Source organism: Triticum dicoccoides, chromosome 1A (assembly GCF_002162155.2).
Source record: "Triticum dicoccoides isolate Atlit2015 ecotype Zavitan chromosome 1A, WEW_v2.0, whole genome shotgun sequence".
NCBI lineage: Eukaryota > Viridiplantae > Streptophyta > Magnoliopsida > Poales > Poaceae > Triticum > Triticum dicoccoides.
Window position 1 is genome coordinate 313,925,288 of NC_041380.1, and position 22,877 is coordinate 313,948,164.

The following is a 22,877-nucleotide window of genomic DNA, read 5'->3' on the forward strand; positions in this document are numbered from 1 at the left end:
GATACTTTTGATGCACTATGCTCTGATACTTTTGATGCACTATTCTGCATGCTTATTCCTCATTAATATTATTTGCACGCATGCTGAATTTCATCAGGCACCATATTTCATCATGCATTTCAAATTCTTCATATTATATGTTGAATGCGTGTATGAATTACAAGATATAGGGGGAGATCTCCATGATTCAACTCTTCAAGTGTGCATTGCTTCAAAAGCAAAATCCTCACTATGCACATCTTCAGGGGGAGTTCTTCTATATCTTGCAATCAAATTCCTCAATATCAGTAGTTACACTTCATATGTTTATCCCTGTTGAAAACTTAACCTATATTGTCATCAATCACCAAAAAGGGGGGAGATTGTAAGTGCATCTAGTGCCCCTTAGTGATTTTGATGTATTGAAGACTTGTAGGTTAAGGGACTAATGCGTTTGTGAGTGTACACAGGTCTATAAGTCTATGAGGAGTTTGATATTTACAGGAAAAGTTGACCCCTAAAAATGAATATCTTCGACTGAAGATTTTGGTATTTCTGAAGACTTTCATGAAGACTTTGAAAGTGAAGAAATTGGTGTGTCCATGAAGACTTGATATTCATGCGAGGAATATGAAGCTTGAAGACTTTCATTTTCATAGTTTTGTTTTTCTCTTTCTTGAGTCATAGGAAACACCGTACTGTTAAAGGGGGTCGAGGAAATACTGAGGAAAAATTTCCATGTGATGCTCAACTCAAAATCCTACACCTACCAATCCCTTCGAGTGAAGCCATTGGAAATCTCATACAGTTCAGTCAATTTCTTCAGTGATAGAGACGAAGTTCTTCTGGTCTCTGAGGAATTTGTCCTGACTGAGGAGTTAGGAATTCGCCAGTGCAGATTGCCTACACAGTGAGGAACATGATAGCCCTGAGGATTTTGCTACTCAAAATTCCGACCGTTGCTGTGCTATGCGCCAGCTGTCCCAAAATATCTATCCACCTAACGGTCATATCATTGAAGGGCATTTATGTCTTATCATGTCGGGCTGCTCCCTAGGCTATAAATAGCCGCCCCCTACAACCACTAGCTGGTTGGCTGCTCCGAGAGAAACTGAAACTTGTCATTTGAGAGCAACCCATCCTCTAAGGACTTTGAGCGAAAATCATCAAGTGAGGAAAAACCAAAAACCCAAAACCCAAACACCTACAAACCCCAAGTGATTGAGCATCACTGAAGAGATTGATCCCGAGTGGATCCGACGCTTGTTACCTTTGAAGACTGTGCTTCTTCCAGACGGTTAGGCGTCATGGTCTAGAGCATCCAAGAGGAATTGTGGATCGCCGAGTGACCAAGTTTGTGAAGGTTTGGAAGTCCCCTGAAGACTTACCACGAGTGATTGGACGAGGTCTGTGTGACCTTAGTTCAAGGAGAATACGGTGAGGACTGGGTGTCCTGAGTTGCGTGTTCAGGACTGGGTGTTCGGGACTGTGTGTCCTCGAGTTTAAATACTTAGCCGCTCCAACCAGACGTACAACTGAGACAACAGTTGGAACTGGTCTACCAAATCATTGTCTTCACCAAGCTAACTGGTTCTATTTCCTCAACTCTTTCATTTCCTCAAAGCTGTGTTGTGTGTTTGTTCATACCTGTGTTTGAAGACTTTGACTGAAGACTTTCTCAATTTCCTCAGTTTAATTTCTTTAGTCTGTTTGTCTTCATCCTGTGTTATCCTGTGATTACGCTTCCTGTACTCTGTGCCTGACTTCATTTCATCATGATGACTATGCTTTATTCTGTTATGTTTACTTTTGAGTACTTATTCCGCTGCTAGTAGTTCTTCGCTAAGGAATTTCCTCACCGGCAAATTCCTTAGTGAAGAATTTCGTAAAAATTGCCTATTCACCCCCCTCTAGTCGATATAACACACTTTCAACGGTGATTAGCAGGGTTTATGTTCATCATAGAAAAAAACTCATGGATAAAGGACAAAGCAAATTTGGATTCCTGTTCAATCTCGGGGATTTACTATCCCACATGATTCATCTTCGTCGCCTCTGCGAACCGTGTGCGTTAACTCACACATGCAAAAGGAAAAGAAAACCCTCGCCCACTTCGTCCCCACTCACTCGCCGCAGAATCCTCCGCAACTCTGCACCCTAAGCTCAACAGCTGTTGGCGGCGGGCATAGGTTGCGCTCCAAACGGCACCGGATTTTGCCTCCACCGCTTTCCGCCGCCTATCTGCACCGACATTCTAGACTCTGGTCGACTGGGGTTTTCTGCAGGATTGGGCCAGGGATTTTTTTCATGGAGAAGGTAATCAACTTAATTAGCGAAATATTCACTCATCTCTTATCGCAGTCCGTCCATCGCTGTTAATCAACCGGTGGAAATGACCGAGGAATCATTTTTGTTCTAGCCGATTCGTGGGTGTTCATTCATGTGTCCACAGTGCGAGCACAAATCGGGCAACTATGGTCGTGGCCAGTCGGAAATGAAGTTCAATCTCACCATTCCGGATGACTTCAGGGAGCGCTCGGTATGTTCAATCTCAACCTACCACGGTCGGCATGGCCTAAATTTGTGAACATATACAGTCTATTGCTTCATTATCTATATATTTGCATCAAATCTTTGTTACATTATCTATTTTTAATTCTATATTTTTGTACTTTGCTTTCATCTCTCTCTATATATATGGATCTGTTCTATCAGTTACTCCCATATTTGCATCTTGCTCTGTTATTTCAATATATCTAATTTACGATCTTAATTTTCATTTCAAGTAGTACATCCCTTGCTTTGCAAGAACAGGAGTAGAAGGAAATCTTGGGCTTTACTTTGCTGATGACTCCCAGTATGTCATATTGACAACGCAACATGGATTTACAATGACGGATAGCGTAAAACTTGATAAATATGGTCACTCCTATTTTAATGCGGACCTTTGGAGAAAAATGTCTAAGTGTTATGAACTGAAAGCTGGCAATAAAATTCTAGTGCATGCACCACAACCCAGTCTAATTAACATGGATGTTTACTTCCCCGACGTCATCAGCCGATCAAAGTCTGATCGAGGTTAGTGTCCTTTCAACTTTCTCCTTGCTGTCATATTACTATTTAAGCTACCAATTGATCACTATTTAAGCAACCAATTGTGATATCATATTCTGACTCCGTTCCTACGCAGTAACAAATTCTATTTACCAATTTATGCGCACTATATATTCTTCTGTCATGTTCTAAATAAACAATACCTTTCCACCTTTTAAGCAAGATATGTTGGATGCATCGTGAACGATCTGTATGTTACTAAGTGTACCAAATTTCACTAGAAGGACTTGAAGCATGTCATAAACTTTGTTGATAATCTGACAGGGATAGCACGGCGTATGAACGCTGGATTTTGGATGGGATTAATTAGGCCTGTGGTGCACACACTGAACAAGATCAATTGTGTGCACAAAACACTGGTAAAAAGTCTTATTTTAATGTTGATGCTCATAAACTATATATATCTTCAACGATATGTTACAATTGTTTTTATTCTAGATGTTAATAGAAATTACCCCCTGTAGCAGTTCTTGGATCGATTTCCCGGCGTGGTCAAATTACACTTGTGCTTGCTAATAACACCAAAGTGATTGCGAGGTACTGCATTTCCCACAGAAATGGAACCATTCAAATTAACAAGTTCTCGCTTCTCGTGGCAATGCATTCATATTGGTAAATTGGAGACACTGTTCTACTCATGATCTACCAAGGCACAGGAGGGCTCTTCCTTTTCATTGACGAGATGCCGAGTCGCCATGATCAAGCTACTTCTAGTGGATAGTTGTGGTTGTTGGCCCTCAGCCTCTTAAAATGTGCTAGCTGTTACTATATATGTTAAGTATGTAGATATGGACCATATGGTTGTCAAAACCGTGTTACGAAGATCCTCCTTTTCTAAAATAGTGTAACCACTATATATATGTTACTCAAATGCTGTTACCCAAGTTCATAAATTTTCATGGAAAGTATTAGTATCGTACACAGTCCATTGAGTTTAAGCGTGTGCCCGATGACCAGAAGGCATTTGCCGATTAACTGTCCATATTGCAAATTCACACACATGTTAACATAAGGAAACATATGTGTAACATACTAATCATCGCACCCGAGTACTCACAGACGCATCATGTGCGATACTCCTCCACCGCAAGAAACTAGTTTGCTTTTTTCAAAGTTTTTTGTACACACAGAATCACACACAAAGTAACTGCATTGACCGTCTGTGTTGTAATTTCACATCGCAAACAGTTCATCCGAGTCGACTGTTTGCCACGTATCACACACATCTTGTTTACCCGACTCGTTTGTATTCTTTTGGCTCATCACAAACAGTTCATCCATGTGAACCGTATGCCGCATATCACACACATCTTGTTAAGTTGAACCGTTTCTATTGTGTTCCCTAATTGAAAACAGTTCGCCCGAGTTAACCGTATGCCGTATATCGCACACACATTGATATGGCTGCCTGTTTCTATTGTTCTACCTCATCGCAAACAGTTCGAACGGATTAACTGTGTGTCCTGCATCGCACACACATTGTTATGGCTGCTCATTTCTGTTGTTCTGCCTCATCGTAGACAGTTTGAATTGATTAACCGTGTGTCCTGCATCGCACACTCAAATAAAATCTGAACCGTGTTTAATGCATCCTCCATCGCAAATGGTTTGCACCTTTTTTGACGATTTTTTTAACACCACCGTTTGCGATTATTGCATGCATACAGTTTCGGCAATGGGTCTCTGATCGTAGTGTCGTGTTAGTAGTATCCTGCAGTAGTGGGCTGATAGTTGGGTCCACGGCTGCAACAAGGAAGTGCCTCCTTATTATGAGGAAAATAATCATTCCTCCACCTGACAGCAGGGACCCACCGGACGGGCCATGGTATTTCTTGAAAAAAACGTTTCCCCCCTGACTGCTGGGACCCACCGGCTACATCCTTGCATGCAAGGAAGTGCCTGACAGTCGGGACCCACCTGGTCGAAGCGTACGTAGCTTTGTCATTCTAGTTGCAAACATGTACGTACATACTGGTCGATGTAGAGGTGTGCATGTGTCATAGTAGAGGCGCGCACGTAGCATGTACACGTACGTACAACGGCCAGGGTGCAAGAAAGAAAATACGGCCACGTACGTACACACGGGCGGGGTCTGGAACGCCTACTCGTGCATACGTACGGTCAGGGCTCGTGTACATGGCTGGGTCAGAACGGAGAAGCCGCGCCGTCATCGTGTTCATGGGGAGGCAACGGAATGCACCGTGTTCATCGGGAGGCAATAGAACGCAGGTTGTTCATCGTGAGCCAACCGGCTTGGACGAAACAGCCGATGGAAACGAGGCCTGGCATACCGCAGAACAGAGGAAACGGCCTTGTGTTCGACCGGCCACGGTCGAAACGGGATCCTGTTCATCGGGAGGGGTGTAGCGTACCACAAAATAGAGGAAACGGACATCCTACGGTGGAAACAGGGTCCTGTTGATCGGGAGGGGTGTGGCATACCGCAAAACGAAGGAAACGGACTTGTGTTGGAGCGCTACGATCGAAACGGGGGTCCTGTTCATCGGGAGGGGTGTGGCGTACCACAAAACGGGACTCCACAGGATACTGTTCATCTCCACCATCGACTGCCTCCACGGGCGACTGTTCATCCACCATCGACCTCCTCCAGCCTCCGCCTGCGACTGTTCATCCACGGGCTCCTGTTCAAGCAGCCTCCACCGCGCACTCCTCCACCGGCTACTATTCAACCAGCCCTCTCCACGGGGTCATGTTCAACCACCCCTCCATGGGCTAATGTTCATCGAGCCCTCCACCGGCTACTGTTCAACCATCCCTCCACCGGCTACTGTTCATCCAGCCCTCCACGGGGTCCTGTGTCCTGCTCATCCACCGGCTCGATCGATCGGGGTACTGTTCATCCAGCGGCAATGGACTCTACTACCACGGGGTCCTATTCATCCAACCCCCCACCCAGGAACTGTTCATCCACCCCCCAACAATGCTCACTCTTCATCTAGAGGCAGCATCGATCGACTTCAGTTAGCAGCAGTAGCGAAGGAATCACTCGGGTTCAGTTAACAGCACGGGATTGATCGATCGCTTGGGTTCAGTAATGCATAGTCTGCAGTGCAATCTCTCGGGTTCAGTTAGATCCCAATGCCTGGCTCGGGTTCAGTTAGATCCCAACGTGTTGCACACACGCTCGTACGTATGAGAGAAACGCGCATCGCTCGGCCCCGACCACCCACCATAACCAGGAACTCCCCGATATTTTCCTCGCCCTCGCTTCTACCACGGTTTTTCCGTCATGGACGGCCCAAAGAATGTCATGTAGCTGCATCTACGGCCCGCCCACGATTAAAAGCCCATTTTCTGTCATAGAAGTAGGACCCCACCACATCTATGATGATACCGAGTTTTGTCACAATTATCGTCATAGAAGTGTCATAAGTATGACAACAATTTTTTTCGTTTGGCCCAAAATGTCACGGATGTGTCTTTTCTGTAGTGTCCGCTATTGGTTATTGACCGGAGATGTGTCTCATTCATGTCTACATAGTTCTCTAACCCATAGGGTCCGCACGCTTAACATTCGATGACGATTTGTATTATGAGTTATGTGTTTTGGTGACCGAAGTTTGTTCGGAGTCCCGGAAGAGACCACAGACATGATGAGGAGTCTTGAAATGGTCGACAGGTAAATATTCATATATTGGAAGGTAGTATTCGGACATTGGAATGGTTTCGAGTCGTTTGGGTATTTTATAGGAGTACCGAGGGGTTACCGGAACCCCCCGGGAAAGTATTGGGCGTCCATGGACCTTAGTGGATAGAGAGGGGAGCCCGAAAGGTGTGGCCTAGTAAAAGTGCAACTATCCCTGGGTGGTTTTGGTAATTCTTAACAACATTTAGCTCATTGAGCTAATGCTATTTCAAGATAAATATTTCAGGAAAGCTCAGTGATTGGCATGGCGTGGATTAGGAATGTGGACCCCTCAAAATGCTAAGGACAAAAGATTGGCTCAAGCTCTAAAGCTCAAGACTCTACATTTTACTTTTAGTAATCCAAGATCACATTGAGTCCATAGGAAAAGCCAATACTATTAAAAGGGGATGAGGTATTGCTTAATGGGTTGCTTGCTCAAAATGCTTAGTGATATGCTCCAAAAACCTTCAACTACTTTCTCATATCCACATATGTCCCAAACCAAAAGTCAAACTCGGCCCCATCAAAACATTCTATCCGATGCCGCCGAGTTCATTTGACATAGCCACTGCCACAAACCCTAGTCACTTCGGTCTTACCGATAGGGACTCGGTCTCACCAGGATGGGATTGCAAACTCTCTGTTTCCCTTTGTAACGTTTCGGTCCAACCGAGATGAGCGATCGGTCCCACCAAGTTCACAATGCAAACTCTCTGTTTCCCCTTCGTAACGTTTCGGTCTCACCGAGATGAGCGAATTGGTCCCATCGAGTTTGCCTGACCAACTCTCTGGTTAGCTTATTACCAAAATCGGTCCCACCGAGTTTGTGTAATTGGTCTCACTAAGATTGCGTTATGCCCTAACCCTAATGAAATTGGTCCCACCGAGTTGACATGTCGGTCACACCAAAAATCCTAACGTTCACATTTTGAACTAAACCAGTCTGACCGAGTTTCATTATTCGGTCCCACCGAGTTTGGTGATTTGTGTGTAACGGTTAGATTTTGTGTGGAGGCTATATATATACCCCTCCACCCACTCTTCATTCGTGAAGAGAGCCATCAGAACATGCCTACACTTCCAACATTCATTTTCTGAGAGAGAACCACCTACTCATGTGTTCAGACCAAGATATTCCATTCCAACCATATGAATCTTGATCTCTAGCCTTCTCCAAGTTTCTTTCTAGTCAAATCTACTTTCCACCTGTTGGGTTTCGTAGTAATTTCAAAAAAATTCCTACGCACACGCAAGATCATGGTGATGCATAGCAACGAGAGGGGAGAGTGTTGTCGACGTACCCATGCAGACCGACTGCGGAAGCGTTGACACAACTTAGAGGAAGTAGTCGTACGTCTTCACGATCCAACCGATCACTCACCGGAACTACGGCACCTCCGAGTTCGAGCACACGTTCAGCTTGATGACGATCCCCGGACTCCGATCCAGCAAAGTGTCGGGGAAGAGTTCCGTCAGCACGACGGCGTGGTGACGATCTTGATGCACTACAGTAGCAGGGCTTCGCCTAAACTCCGCTACAGTATTATCGAGGAATATGGTGGCTGGGGGCACCGCACACGGCTAAGGAATAGATCACGTGGATCAACTTGTGTGTTCTAGGGTGCCTCTACCTCAGTATATAAAGGACTAGAGGGGGGAGGCTGGCCGGCCACAGGAGGCGCGCCAGGAGAGTCCTACTCCCTCTGGGAGTAGGATTCCCCCCCCCCCAATCCTAGTTGGAATAGGACTCCTTGAGGGGGGAAAGAGAGAGAGGGGGCCGGCCACCTCTCCTAGTCCTAATAGGACTAGGGGAAGGGGGGAGGCGCACAGCCACCTTGGGCTGCCCTTTCTCCTTTCCACTAAAGCCCACTAAGGCCCATATAGCTCCCGGGGGGTTCCGGTAACCTCCCGGTACTCCGGTAAAATCCCGATTTCACCCGGAACACTTCCGATATCCAAACATAGGCTTCCAATATATCAATCTTTATGTATCGACCATTTCGAGACTCCTCGTCATGTCCGTGATCACATCCGGGACTTCGAACAACCTTCGGTACATCAAAATGCATAAACTCATAATATAACTGTCATCGTAACCTTAAGCGTGCGGACCCTACGGGTTCGAGAACAATGTAGACATGACCGAGACATGTCTCCGGTCAATAACCAATAGAGGGACCTGGATGCCCATATTGGCTCCTACATATTCTACGAAGATCTTTATCGGTCAGACCGCATAACAACATACGTTGTTCCCTTTGTCATCGGTATGTTACTTGCCCGAGATTCGATCGTCGGTATCCAATACCTAGTTCAATCTCGTTACCGGCAAGTCTCTTTACTCGTTCTGTAATACATCATCCCGCTACTAACTCATTAGTTGCAATGCTTGCAAGGCTTATGTGATGTGCATTACCGAGAGGGCCCAGAGATACCTCTCCGACAATCGGAGTGACAAAACCTAATCTCGAAATACGCCAACCCAACATTTACCTTTGGAGACACCTGTAGTACTCCTTTATAATCACCCAGTTACGTTGTGACATTTGGTAGTACCCAAAGTGTTCCTCCGGTAAACGGGAGTTGCATAATCTCATAGTTACAGGAACATGTATAAGTCATGAAGAAAGCAATAGCAACATACTAAACGATCGGGTGCTAAGCTAATGGAATGGGTCATGTCAATCAGATCATTCTCTTAATGATGTGATCCCGTTAATCAAATAACAACTCATTGTTCATGGTTAGGAAACATAACCATCTTTGATTAACGAGCTAGTCAAGTAGAGGCATACTAGTGACACTTTGTTTGTCTATGTATTCACACATGTATTATGTTTCCGGTTAATGCAATTCTAGCATGAATAATAAACATTTATCATGATTATAAGGAAATAAATAATAACTTTATTATTGCCTCTAGGGCATATTTCCTTCAGTCTCCCACTTGCACTAGAGTCAATAATCTAGATTACACCATAATGATTCTAACACCCATGGAGCCTTGGTGCTGATCATGTTTTGCTCGTGGAAGAGGCTTAGTCAACGGGTCTGCAACATTCAGATCCGTATGTATCTTGCAAATCTCTATGTCTCCCACCTGGACTAGATCCTGGATGGAATTGAAGCGTCTCTTGATGTGCTTGGTTCTCTTGTGAAATCTGGATTCCTTTGCCAAGGCAATTGCACCAGTATTGTCACAAAAGATTTTCATTGGACCCGATGCACTACGTATGACACCTAGATCGGATATGAGCTCCTTCATCCAGACTCCTTCGTTCCCTGCTTCCGAAGCAGCTATGTATTCCGCTTCACATGTAGATCCCGCCACGACGCTTTGTTTAGAACTGCACCAACTGACAGCTCCACCGTTTAATGTAAACACGTATCCGGTTTGCGATTTAGAATCATCCGGATCAGTGTCAAAGCTTGCATCAACGTAACCTTTTACGATGAGCTCTTTGTCACCTCCATATACGAGAAACATATCCTTAGTCCTTTTCAGGTATTTCAGGATGTTCTTGACCGCTGTCCAGTGATCCACTCCTGGATTACTTTGGTACCTCCCTGCTAGACTTATAGCAAGGCACACATCGGGTCTGGTACACAGCATTGCATACATGATAGATCCTATGGCTGATGCAAAGGGAACATCTTTCATATTCTCTCTATCTTCTGAAGTGGTCGGGCATTGAGTCTTACTCAACTTCACACCTTGCAACACAGGCAAGAATCCTTTCTTTGCTTGATCCATTTTGAACTTCTTCAAAATCTTGTCAAGGTATGTGCTTTGTGAAAGTCCAATTAAGCGTCTTGATCTATCTCTATAGATCTTTCTGCCTAATATGTAAGCAGCTTCACCGAGGTCTTTCATTGAAAAACTCTTATTCAAGTATCCCTTTATGCTATCCAGAAATTCTATATCATTTCCAATTAGTAATATGTCACCTACATATAATATCAGCAATGCTACAGAGCTCCCACTCACTTTCTTGTAAATACAGGCTTCTCCGAAAGTCTGTATAAAACCAAATGCTTTGATCACACTATCAAAGCGTTTATTCCAACTCCGAGAGGCTTGCACCAGTCCATAAATGGATCGCTGGAGCTTGCACACTTTGTTAGCTCCTTTTGGATCGACAAAACCTTCTGGTTGCATCATATACAACTCTTCTTCCAGAAATCCATTCAGGAATGCAGTTTTGACATCCATTTGCCAAATTTCCTAATCATAAAATGCGGCAATTGCTAACATGATTCGGACAGACTTAAGCATCGCTACGGGCGAGAAGGTCTCATCGTAGTCAATCCCTTGAACTTGCCGAAAACCTTTCGCGACAAGTCGAGCTTTGTAGACAGTAATATTACCGTCAGCGTCAGTCTTCTTCTTGAAGATCCATTTATTCTCAATTGCTTGCCGATCATTGGGCAAGTCAACCAAAGTCCATACTTTGTTCTCATACATGGATCCCATCTCAGATTTCATGGCTTCAAGCCACTTTGCGGAATCTGGGCTCACCATTGCTTCTTCATAGTTCGTAGGTTCATCATGATCTAGTAGCATGACTTCCAGAACAGGATTACCGTACCACTCTGGCGCGGATCTCACTCTGGTTGATCTACGAGGTTCAGTAGTATCTTGATCTGAAGTTTCATGATCATCATCATTAGCTTCCTCACTAACTGGTGTAGGTGTCACTGGAACAGTTTTCTGTGATGTACTACTTTCCAGTAAGGGAGCAGGTATAGTTACCTCGTCAAGTTCTACTTTCCTCCCACTCACTTCTTTCGAGAGAAACTCCTTCTCTAGAAAGTTTCCTAATTTAGCAACAAAAGTCTTGCCTTCGGATCTGTGATAGAAGGTGTATCCAATAGTTTCCTTTGGATATCCTATGAAGACATATTTCTCCGATTTGGGTTCGAGCTTATCAGGTTGAAGCTTTTTCACATAAGCATCGCAGCCCCAAACTTTTAGAAACGACAACTTTGGTTTCTTGCCAAACCATAGTTCATAAGGCGTCGTCTCAACGGATTTTGATGGTGCCCTATTTAACGTGAATGCGGCCGTCTCTAGAGCGTATCCCCAAAACGATAGCGGTAAATCAGTAAGAGACATCATAGATCGCACCATATCTAGTAAAGTACGATTACAACGTTCGGACACACCATTACGCTGTGGTGTTCCGGGTGGCGTGAGTTGCGAAACTATTCCACAATTTTTCAAATGTACACCAAACTCGTAACTCAAATATTCTCCTCCACGATTAGATCGTAGAAACTTTATTTTCTTGTTACGATGATTTTCAACTTCACTCTGAATTCCTTGAACTTTTCAAATGTTTCAGACTTATGTTTCATTAAGTAGATATACCCATATCTGCTTAAATCATCTGTGAAGGTGAGAAAATAACGATATCCGCCACGAGCCTCAATATTCATCGGACCACATACATCTGTATGTATGATTTCCAACAAATCTGTTGCTCTCTCCATAGTTCCGGAGAATGGTGTTTTGGTCATCTTGCCCATGAGGCACGGTTCGCAAGTACCAAGTGATTCATAATCAAGTGGTTCCAAAAGTCAATCAGTATGGAGTTCCTTCATGCGCTTTACACCGATATGACCTAAACGGCAGTGCCACAAATAAGTTGCACTCTCATTATCAACTCTGCATCTTTTGGTTTCAACATTATGAATATGTGTGTTACTACTATCGAGATTCAATAAGAATAGAGCACTCTACAAGGGTGCATGACCATAAAAGATATTACTCATATAAATAGAACAACCATTATTCTTTGATTTAAATGAATAACCGTCTCGCATCAAACAAGATCCAGATATAATGTTCATGCTTAACGCTGGCACCAAATAACAATTATTTAGGTCTAATACTAATCGCGAAGGTAGATGTAGAGATAGCGTGCCGACTGCGATCACATCGACTTTGGAACCGTTTCCCACGCGCATCGTCACCTCGTCCTTAACCAATCTTCGCTTAATCCGTAGTCCCTGTTTCGAGTTGCAAATATTAGCAACAGAACCAGTATCAAATACCCAGGTGCTACTGCGAGCATTAGTAAGGTACACATCAATAACATGTATATCACATATACCTTTGTTCACCTTGCCATCCTTCTTATCCGCCAAATACTTGGGGCAGTTCTGCTTCCAGTGACTAGTCTTCTTGCAATAGAAGCACTCAGTTTCAGGCTTAGGTCCAGGTTTGGGTTTCTTCTCTTGAGTAGCAACTTGCTTGCCGTTCTTTTTGAAGTTCCCCTTCTTCTTCCCTTTGCCCTTTTTCTTGAAACTAGTGGTCTTGTTGACCATCAACACTTGATGCTCCTTCTTGATTTCTACCTCCGCAGCTTTCAGCATCGCGAAGAGCTCGGGAATAGTCTTGTTCATCCCTTGCATATTATAGTTCATCACGAAGCTCTTGTAGCTTGGTGGCAGTGATTGAAGAATTCTGTCAATGACGCAATCATCTGGAAGATTAACTCCCAATTGAATCAAGTGATTATTATACCCAGACATTTTGAGTATATGCTCACTAACAGAACTGTTCTCCTCCATCTTGCAGCTATAGAACTTACTGGAGACTTCATATCTCTCAATCCGGGCATTTTCTTGAAATATTAACTTCAACTCCTGGAACATCTCATATGCTCCATGACGTTCAAAACGTCGTTGAAGTCCCGATTCTAAGCCGTAAAGCATGGCACACTGAACTATCGAGTAGTCATCAGCTTTGCTCTGCCAGACATTCATAACATCCGGCGTTGCTCCTGCAGCAGGCCTGGCACCCAACGGTGCTTCCAGGACGTAATTCTTCTGTGCAGCAATGAGGATAATCCTCAAGTTACGGACCCAGTCCGCGTAATTGCTACAATCATCTTTCAACTTTGCTTTCTCAAGGAACGCATTAAAATTCAACGGAACAACAGCACGAGCCATCTATCTACAATCAAACATAAACAAGCAAGATACTAATAAGGTACTAAGTTTCATGATAAATTTAAGTTCAGTTAATCAAATTAATTAAAGAACTCCCACTTAGATAGACATCCCTCTAATCCTCTAAGTGATTACGTGATCCAAATCAACTAAACCATAACCGATCATCACGTGAGATGGAGTAGTTTTCAATGGTGAACATCGTTATGTTGATCATATCTACTATATGATTCACGCTCGACCTTTCGGTCTCCGTGTTCCGAGGCCATATCTGTATATGCTTGGCTCGTCAAGTATAACCTGAGTATTTCGCGTGTGCAACTGTTTTGCACCCGTTGTATTTGAACGTAGAACCTATCACACCCGATCATCACGTGGTGTCTCAGCACGAAGAACTTTCGCAATGGTGCATACTCAGGGAGAACACTTCTTGATAATTTAGTGAGAGATCATCTTATAATGCTACCGTCAATCAAAGCAAGATAAGATGCATAAAAGGATAAACATCACATGCAATCAATATAAGTGATATGATATGGCCATCATCATCTTGTGCTTGTGATCTCCATCTCCGAAGCACCGTTGTGATCACCATCGTTACCGGCGTGACACCTTGATCTCCATCGTAGCATCGTTGTCGTCTCGCCAAGCTTATGCTTCTACGACTATCACTACTGCTTAGTAATAAAGTAAAGCATTACATCGCGATTGCATTGCATACAATAAAACGACAACCATAAGGCTCCTGCCAGTTGCCGATAACTCGGTTACAAAACATGATCATCTCATACAATAAAATTCAGCATCATGTCTTGACCATATCACATCACAACATGCCCTGCAAAAACAAGTTAGACGTCCTCTACTTTGTTGTTGCAAGTTTTACGTGGCTGCTACGGGCTTAAGCAAGAACCAATCTCACCTACGCATCAAAACCACAACGATAGTTTGTCAAATAGACTCCGTTTTAACCTTCGCAAGGACTGGGCGTAGCCATACTTGGTTCAACTAAAGTTGGAGAGACAGTCGCCCGCAAGCCACCTATGTGCAAAGCACGTCGGGGGAACCGGTCTCGCGTAAGCGTACGCATAATGTTGGTCCGGGTCGTCTCGTCCAACAATGCCGCCGAACCAAAGTATGACATGCTGGTAGGCAGTGTGACTTATATCGCCCACAACTTACTTGTGTTCTACTCGTGCATATAACATCAACATAAATAACCTAGGCTCGGATGCCACTGTTGGGTTTCGTAGTAATTTCAAAAAAATTCCTACGCACACGCAAGATCATGGTGATGCATAGCAACGAGAGGGGAGAGTGTTGTCTACGTACCCACGCAGACCGACTGTGGAAGCATTGACACAACATAGAGGAAGTAGTCGTACGTCTTCACGATCCAACCGATCAAGCACCGAAACTACGGCACCTCCGAGTTCGAGCACACGTTCAGCTCGATTACGATCCCCGGACTCCGATCCAGGAAAGTGTCGGGGAAGAGTTCCGTCAGCACGACGGCGTGGTGACGATCTTGACGCACTACAGTAGCAGGGCTTCGCCTGAACTCCGCTACAGTATTATTGAGGAATATGGTGGCTGGGGGCACCGCACACGGCTAAGGAATAGATCACATGGATCAACTTGTGTGTTCTAGGGTGCCTCTACCTCAGTATATAAAGGACTAGAGGGGGGAGGCTGGCCGACCATAGGAGGCGCGCCACGAGAGTCCTACTCCCTCTGGGAGTAGGATTCCCCCCCCCCCAATCCTAGTTGGAATAGGACTCCTTGAGGGGGGAAAGAGAGAGAGGGGGCCGGCCACCTCTCCTAGTCCTAATAGGACTAGGGGAAGGGGGGAGGCGCACAGCCACCTTGGGCTGCCCCTTTCTCCTTTTCACTAAAGCCCACTAAGGCCCATATAGCTCCCGGGGGGTTCCGGTAACCTCCCGGTTCTCCGGTAAAATCCCGGTTTCACCCGGAACACTTCCGGTATCCAAACATAGGCTTCCAATATATCAATCTTTATGTCTCGGCCATTTTGAGACTCCTCGTCATGTCCGTGATCACATCCGGGACTCCGAACAACCTTCGATACATCAAAATGCATAAACTCATAATATAACTGTCATCGTAACCTTAAGCGTGTGGACCCTACGGGTTCGAGAACAATGTAGACATGACCGAGACATGTCTCCGGTCAATAACCAATAACGGGACCTGGATGCCCATATTGGCTCCTACATATTCTACAAAGATCTTTATCGGTCAGACCGCAAAACAACATACGTTGTTCCCTTTGTCATCGGTATGTTACTTGCCCGAGATTCGATCATCGGTATCCAATACCTAGTTCAATCTCGTTACCGGCAAGTCTCTTTACTCGTTCTGTAATACATCATCCCGCTACTAACTCATTAGTTGCAATGCTTGCAAGGCTTATGTGATGTGCATTACCGAGAGGGCCCAGAGATACCTCTCCGACAATCGGAGTGACAAAACCTAATCTCGAAATACGCCAACCCAACATGTACCTTTGGAGACACCTGTAGTACTCCTTTATAATCACCCAGTTACGTTGTGACATTTGGTAGTACCCAAAGTGTTCCTCCGGTAAACGGGAGTTGCATAATCTCATAGTTACAGGAACATGTATAAGTCATGAAGAAAGCAATAGCAACATACTAAACAATCGGGTGCTAAGCTAATGGAATGGGTCATGTCAATCAGATCATTCTCTTAATGATCCCGTTAATCAAATAACAACTCATTGTTCATGGTTAGGAAACATAACCATCTTTGATTAACGAGCTAGTCAAGTAGAGGCATACTAGTGACACTTTGTTTGTCTATGTATTCACACATGTATTATGTTTCCGGTTAATACAATTCTAGCATGAATAATAAACATTTATCATGATTATAAGGAAATAAATAATAACTTTATTATTGCCTCTAGGGCATATTTCCTTCACCACCAAATCCAAATCAGTGAGAGAGATTTGAGTGTTGGGGAGACTATCATTTGAAGCACAAGAGCAAGGAGTTCATCATCAACATACCGTCTATTACCTTTTGGAGAGTGGTGTCTCCTAGATTGGTTAGGTGTCACTTGGGAGCCTCCGACAAGATTGTGGAGTTAAACCAAGGAGTTTGTACGGGCAAGGAGATCGCCTACTTCGTGAAGATCTACCCTAGTGAGGCAAGTCCTTCATGGGCGATGGCCATTGTGGGATAGACAAGGTTGCTTCTTCGTGGACTCTTCATGGGTGGAGTCCTCCGTGGACTCGCGCAATTGTTACCCTTCATGGGTTGAAGTCTCAATCAACGTGGATGTATGATAGCACCACCTATCGGAACCACGCCAAAAATCTCCGTGTCTACATTGCGTTTGCTACCTCCAAAACTCCTCCCTTTACCTTCATGTGCAATGTTTTACATTCTGCTGCTATACTCTTAGACTTGCATGTGTAGGTTGATTGCTTTACTAGTGCTAAGTTGTGAAAATCTGCCAAGACTTAAAATTGGGAAAAGGATAGATTTTTATTTGGACAAGTAGTCTAATCACCCCTCCTCTAGACATACTTTCGATCCTACAAGTGGTATCAGAGCTTTGGTCTCCATTTGCCTTGATTTCCGTAGCGTTTGGTGATCATAGCCTTGGTTTCACAACCTAGGAGAGTATGGCGTCTAGCGAGGGAAATTACCACTGTAGAGTTCCTTACTTTCATGGTACTAATTTTGCTAGTTGGAAGCATAAGATGAAAATGCATATTCTTGGACATAACCCTGCCGTTTGGGCTATTGTGTGTATTGGCTTGCAACGTGAATTCTTTTATGGGAGAGAACCAAACCGTGAAGCTACCGTAGAAGAGTTGAAGATGCTGCAATACAATGCTCAAGCTTGCGATATCCTCTTCAACGGATTGTGCCCCAAAGAATTCAACAAAATCTGCCGTCTTGAGAATGCAAAGGAAATTTGGGATACTTTGATTGATATGCACGAAGGTACCGACTCTGTCAAGGAATCCAAATTGGATGTGCTTCAAAGTCAACTTGACAAGTTCAGAATGAAGGATGGTGAAGGTGTCGCTGAAATGTACTCTAGGCTTGCTCTCATCACAAATGAGATTGCCGGCTTAGGAAGTGAAGAAATGATCGATAGATTCATCATCAAGAAGATCCTAAGAGCCTTGGATGGAAAATATGATACCGTGTGTACATTGATTCAAATGATGCCCAATTACAAAGATCTCAAGCCAACGGAAGTCATTGGAAGAATTGTTGCTCATGAGATGTTACTCAAGGATATGGAAGAGCTTCACAACAAGTCAAGTGGTGCTTACAAAGCCTCATGTGATGCTCCTACATCATGAAGTGAGAAACAAGCCTTCAATGAAGAATTGAGCCTAATGGTGAAGAACTTCAACAAGTTCTACAAGAGTAGAAGCATTGAAAGAAGTTCCTAGTCAAGGTCTTACAATGACAAAAGATCTTCGAGTCGTGAACATAATTGCTACAATTGTGGAAGACCCGGACACTACTCCAATGAGTGTACAGCTCCCTACAAAAGAAGAGAAGATTCACCCAAAAGGAGAAGTAGAAGAGAAGAATCACCACCTAGAGAGAGAAGGAGTAGAGATGACTGTTATGAAGGAAGAACATCACAGAGAAGCAAGGATTCGGAAGGGAAGGATAAACCATCAAGGAGCTACACAAAATGAAGACATCAAGCTCATGTTGGTGAATGGGTATCCGGTTCCGACTCCGACAATCATTCTAACTCCGAATATACACAAGATGGAGGTGTTTCCAGTCTAGCACTTGTGTCAACCAACTCCTACGACATATTTGACTCACCAAATGAAGGAATTGGAAGATGCTTCATGGCTAAAGGCCCAAAGGTATCACACCCCGAGTATGTTGACTTCAATAGTAATGAAGATGATCTGCTAGGAGATGATGATTTACTTGTTGACAACTCTAGTTATGAAAACTATGATGAACTTTCTATTAATCATGCTAATCAAGATAAAACGAATGACGATGATAAGAAGGATATTGAGCGTCTGACTAAAGAACTAAACATTCTTAAGTTACCTCATGAAACTACCTTGGAAGATCATCAAGAACTTTTAAAGACTCATGAAAAGTTACGCTTTGAAAAGATCAACCTTGAGCAAGAGCATGGGTTCTTAAAGGCAATCAATGATGATCTTCGCAAGAAAAGTTCTTCTTACATTGCCAAGCATTTACTCTTGTCTACTTACATGCCACAAGTAAAATCTATCAACAAAAGTAAGAAAGATTCTTCATCTAGTAGTAACAATAATCATGCTAAATCCAATGTTGTTGCTTCTAGTAGTTCTCTTGATTCCACTAATGATTCTCTTATCCAAGTTACACTTGAGCAAGAAAATATCTTACTGAAGGGAATTATAGACAAAGGTGTCTAGAAGAGTCTTGCCGGAGTAAGCAATTTGAGGAAATTGTACGCAAGCAAGGAAGACACCGGGAGAATCAAGGAATTGGTTTTGAACGAAAGTTCAATGCCAATGGAGTTGAGTGGGAAGAAGACCAATACCCCAAGAAGAAGTTTGTTCCTCAACAAGAGAAGTATGATCCTACTTCTTTCCAAGGGACACAAGCTCAAGATGATATTCCACCACAAGACCACAAGCTAAAAGGGAAGGACAAGCTTCAAGAGGAGATTGACGCATTTGAAGAAGCTCCCAAGGCCTTGGTCAAGTGGGTTCCCAAGACTACATCAAGTTCTACTACACCAAGTACGACTACAACTCCAAGGATTCCCATCAAGATGATGTGGATCCTGAAGAAGAAGAACTAGAGAGTTCTTGAGGGTAACTCCTCCAACACACTTCACTCATATCTTTTGGCAAGAACATTTGCAAACAACTTCCACATCTTGCACTAGTTCTAGGAGTCACAAACCCTCTTGTTGGTAAGACAAGGGACAAGGTAACCTAATTCTTTCATGGACATCATCTTGTGTGTACATCACTCTATGTCTATGGATATCCTTGTTTGTTCCTTGTGGGACTAACCCGTGTAGGTATTGAAAGTGTAACTCACTCCAATGGATTGCTCCAAATGATCTACATCAACATTGTGCACCTACATCATCAACACCTACATGAAGTCATCATCGACAAAACCCAAGGTTAGTTCATCCCTCTTAGGGGGGATATCACATCTAGGGGGAGCTTTACTCTAATCAATTGAGCTAAATCAACTCTAAAGGTGTGAGCACAACAATGCTTTATATAAAAGTGGCAACCCCACTTTGCTTAAACGATGAGTATGACCTACGATCAAATGATCTCATTTGACTCCTCAGTCAATATACTCATATATAGATGACCTAGTCATCGCCAATTGCTTGATAGATGCTAGAGTGTTTGTGCATGCTTTATCACATATTTCATTTCCCATTTTATTGTGTGAGCATGTTGGTTGCATATTTTACTCATTCGAGGACATCCACTTGTTGTTTTGATTGTTTGGCATTTTATCTTTTGCCAAGTAGATGGACAAGAATGCCTAAGAACACCCTCTAGCTATCTATGCTTTTCTCGTCTCAAACTCTATTCATGCTACATCACAAAGTTTCATCAAGTCAGATTCGAACCACTCCGTGTGAGGAGCACCCGGAATCCCCGATTCGTCATAGACTTAAACTTCCAAAACCTCTTTGTGCATTTTGGCATGACCAATTCATCCATTTCGGTCACACCGAGTTCACTAAGTTGACCTAGGTTTTCAATCTCGATGCAACCGATTTGAACTTTTCGGTCACACCGAGTTGTAGTAACCGCTTACAATTCTGCATCTCGGTGCCACCGAGTTGTTCCACTCGGTCACACCGACAGGGTCAGCATATATAAACCCATGAGTGAGAATTTGGAAATTTCTTCAAACCTCCTCAGCCTGCAAGCATCCTACTCTGCCTCCTTAGGGCTTCGGATCGTCTCCTCACCGCCAGCGACCTCCCGCCGCTGGTTTCTGCTACCTCTTGAGCACTGTGTTGGTTTTCCCTTGAAGAGGAAAGGGTGATGCAGCAAAGTAGCATAAGTATTTCCCTTAGTTTTTTAGAACCAAGGTATCAATCCAATAGGAGACTACACGCAAGTTGCCTCGCACCTACACAAACAAATAAGAACCTGGCAACCAACACGATAAAGGGGTTGTCAATCCCTTCACTGCCACTTGCAAAAGTGAGATCTGATAGAGATAATAAGATAAATATTTTTGGTATTTTTATGATATAGATTGAAAGTAAAGATTGCAAAGTAAAATAGATTGGAAACTTATATGTTGGAAAATAGACCCGGGGGCCATAGGTTTCACAAGTGGCTTCTCTCAAAATAGCATAAGTATTATGGTGGGTAAACAAATTACTGTCGAGCAATTGATAGAAACGTGCATAATTATGAGAATATCTAGGCATGATCATGTATATAAGCATCACGTCCGCGACAAGTAGACCGAAACGATTCTGCATCTACTACTATTACTCCACACATCGACCGCTATCCATCATGCATCTAGAGTATTAAGTTCATAAGAACATAGTAACGCATTAGGCAAGATGACATGACGTAGAGGGATAAACTCAAGCAATACGATAAAAAAACCCCATCTTTTTATCCTCGATGGCAACAATACAATACGTGCCTTGCTGCCCCTGCTGTCACTAGGAAAGGACACCGCAAGATTGAACCCAAAGCTAAGCACTTCTCCCATTGCAAGAAAGATCAATCTAGTAGGCCAAACCAAACTGATAATTCAAAGAGACTTGCAAAGATAACAAATCAAACATAAAAGAATTCAGAGAAGAACCAAATATTGTTCATAGATAATCTTGATCATAAACCCACAATTCATCGGATCTTGACAAACACACCGCACAAAGAATTACATCGAATAGATCTCTAAGAGAATCGAAGAGAACTTTGTATTGAGATCCAAAGAGAGAGAAGAAGCCATCTAAGCTAATAACTATGGACCCGAAGGTGTGTGGTAAACTACTCACACATCATCGGAGAGGCTATGGTGTCGATGTAGAAGCCCTCCATGATCGATCCCCCCTCCGGCGGAGCTCCAGAAAAGGCCCCAAGATGGGATCTCTTGGGTACAGAAGGTTGCGGCGGTGGAAATAGGGGTTCATGGTGCTCTCAGATGTTTTCGGGGTATATGAGTATATATAGGCGAAAGAAGTCGGCCAGGGGAGTCACGAGGGTGGGGGCGCGCCTGCCCCCCTGGGCGCACCTCCCTGCCTCGTGGCCTCCTCGATGCTTCCTTGACATCCACTCCAATTCTCCTGGATTGTGTTTGTTCCAAAAATCACTCTCCCGAAGGTTTCATTCCATTTGGATTCCGTTTGATATTCCTTTTCTGCGAAACTATGAAATAGGCAAAAAAACAACAATTTGCACTGGGCCTTTGGTTAGTAGGTTAGTCCCAAAAATAATATAAAAGTGTATAATAAAGCCCATTAAACATCCAAAACATATAATATAATAGCATGGAACAATAAAAAAATATTATAGATACGTCGGAGACGTATCCAGCATCCCCAAGCTTAATTCCTACTCGTCCTCGAGTAGGTAAATTATAAAAACAGAATTTTTGATGTGGAATGTTACCTAGCATAATTTTCTATGTAATTTTCTTTATTGTGGCATGAATGTTCAGATCCGAAAGATTCAAGACAAAAGTTTAATATTGACATAAAATAATAATACTTCAAGCATACTAGCAAAATAATCATGTCTTCTCAAAATAACATGGCCAAAGAAATTTATCCCTACAAAATCATATAGTCTCGCTATGCTCTATCTTCACCACAGAAAGTATTTAAATCATGCACAACCCCGATGACAAGCCAAGCAATTGTTTCATACTTTTGATGTTCTCAAACTTTTTCAATCTTCACGCAATATATGAGCGTGAGCCATGGACATAGCACTATAGGTGGAATAGAATGGTGGTTGTGGAGAAGACAAAAAGGAGAAGATAGTCTCACATCAACTAGGCATATCAACGGGCTATGGAGATGCCCATCAATAGATATCAATGTGAGTGAGTAGGGATTGCCATGCAACGGAAGCACTAGAACTATAAGTGTATGAAAGCTCAAAAAGAAATTAAGTGGGTGTGCATCCAA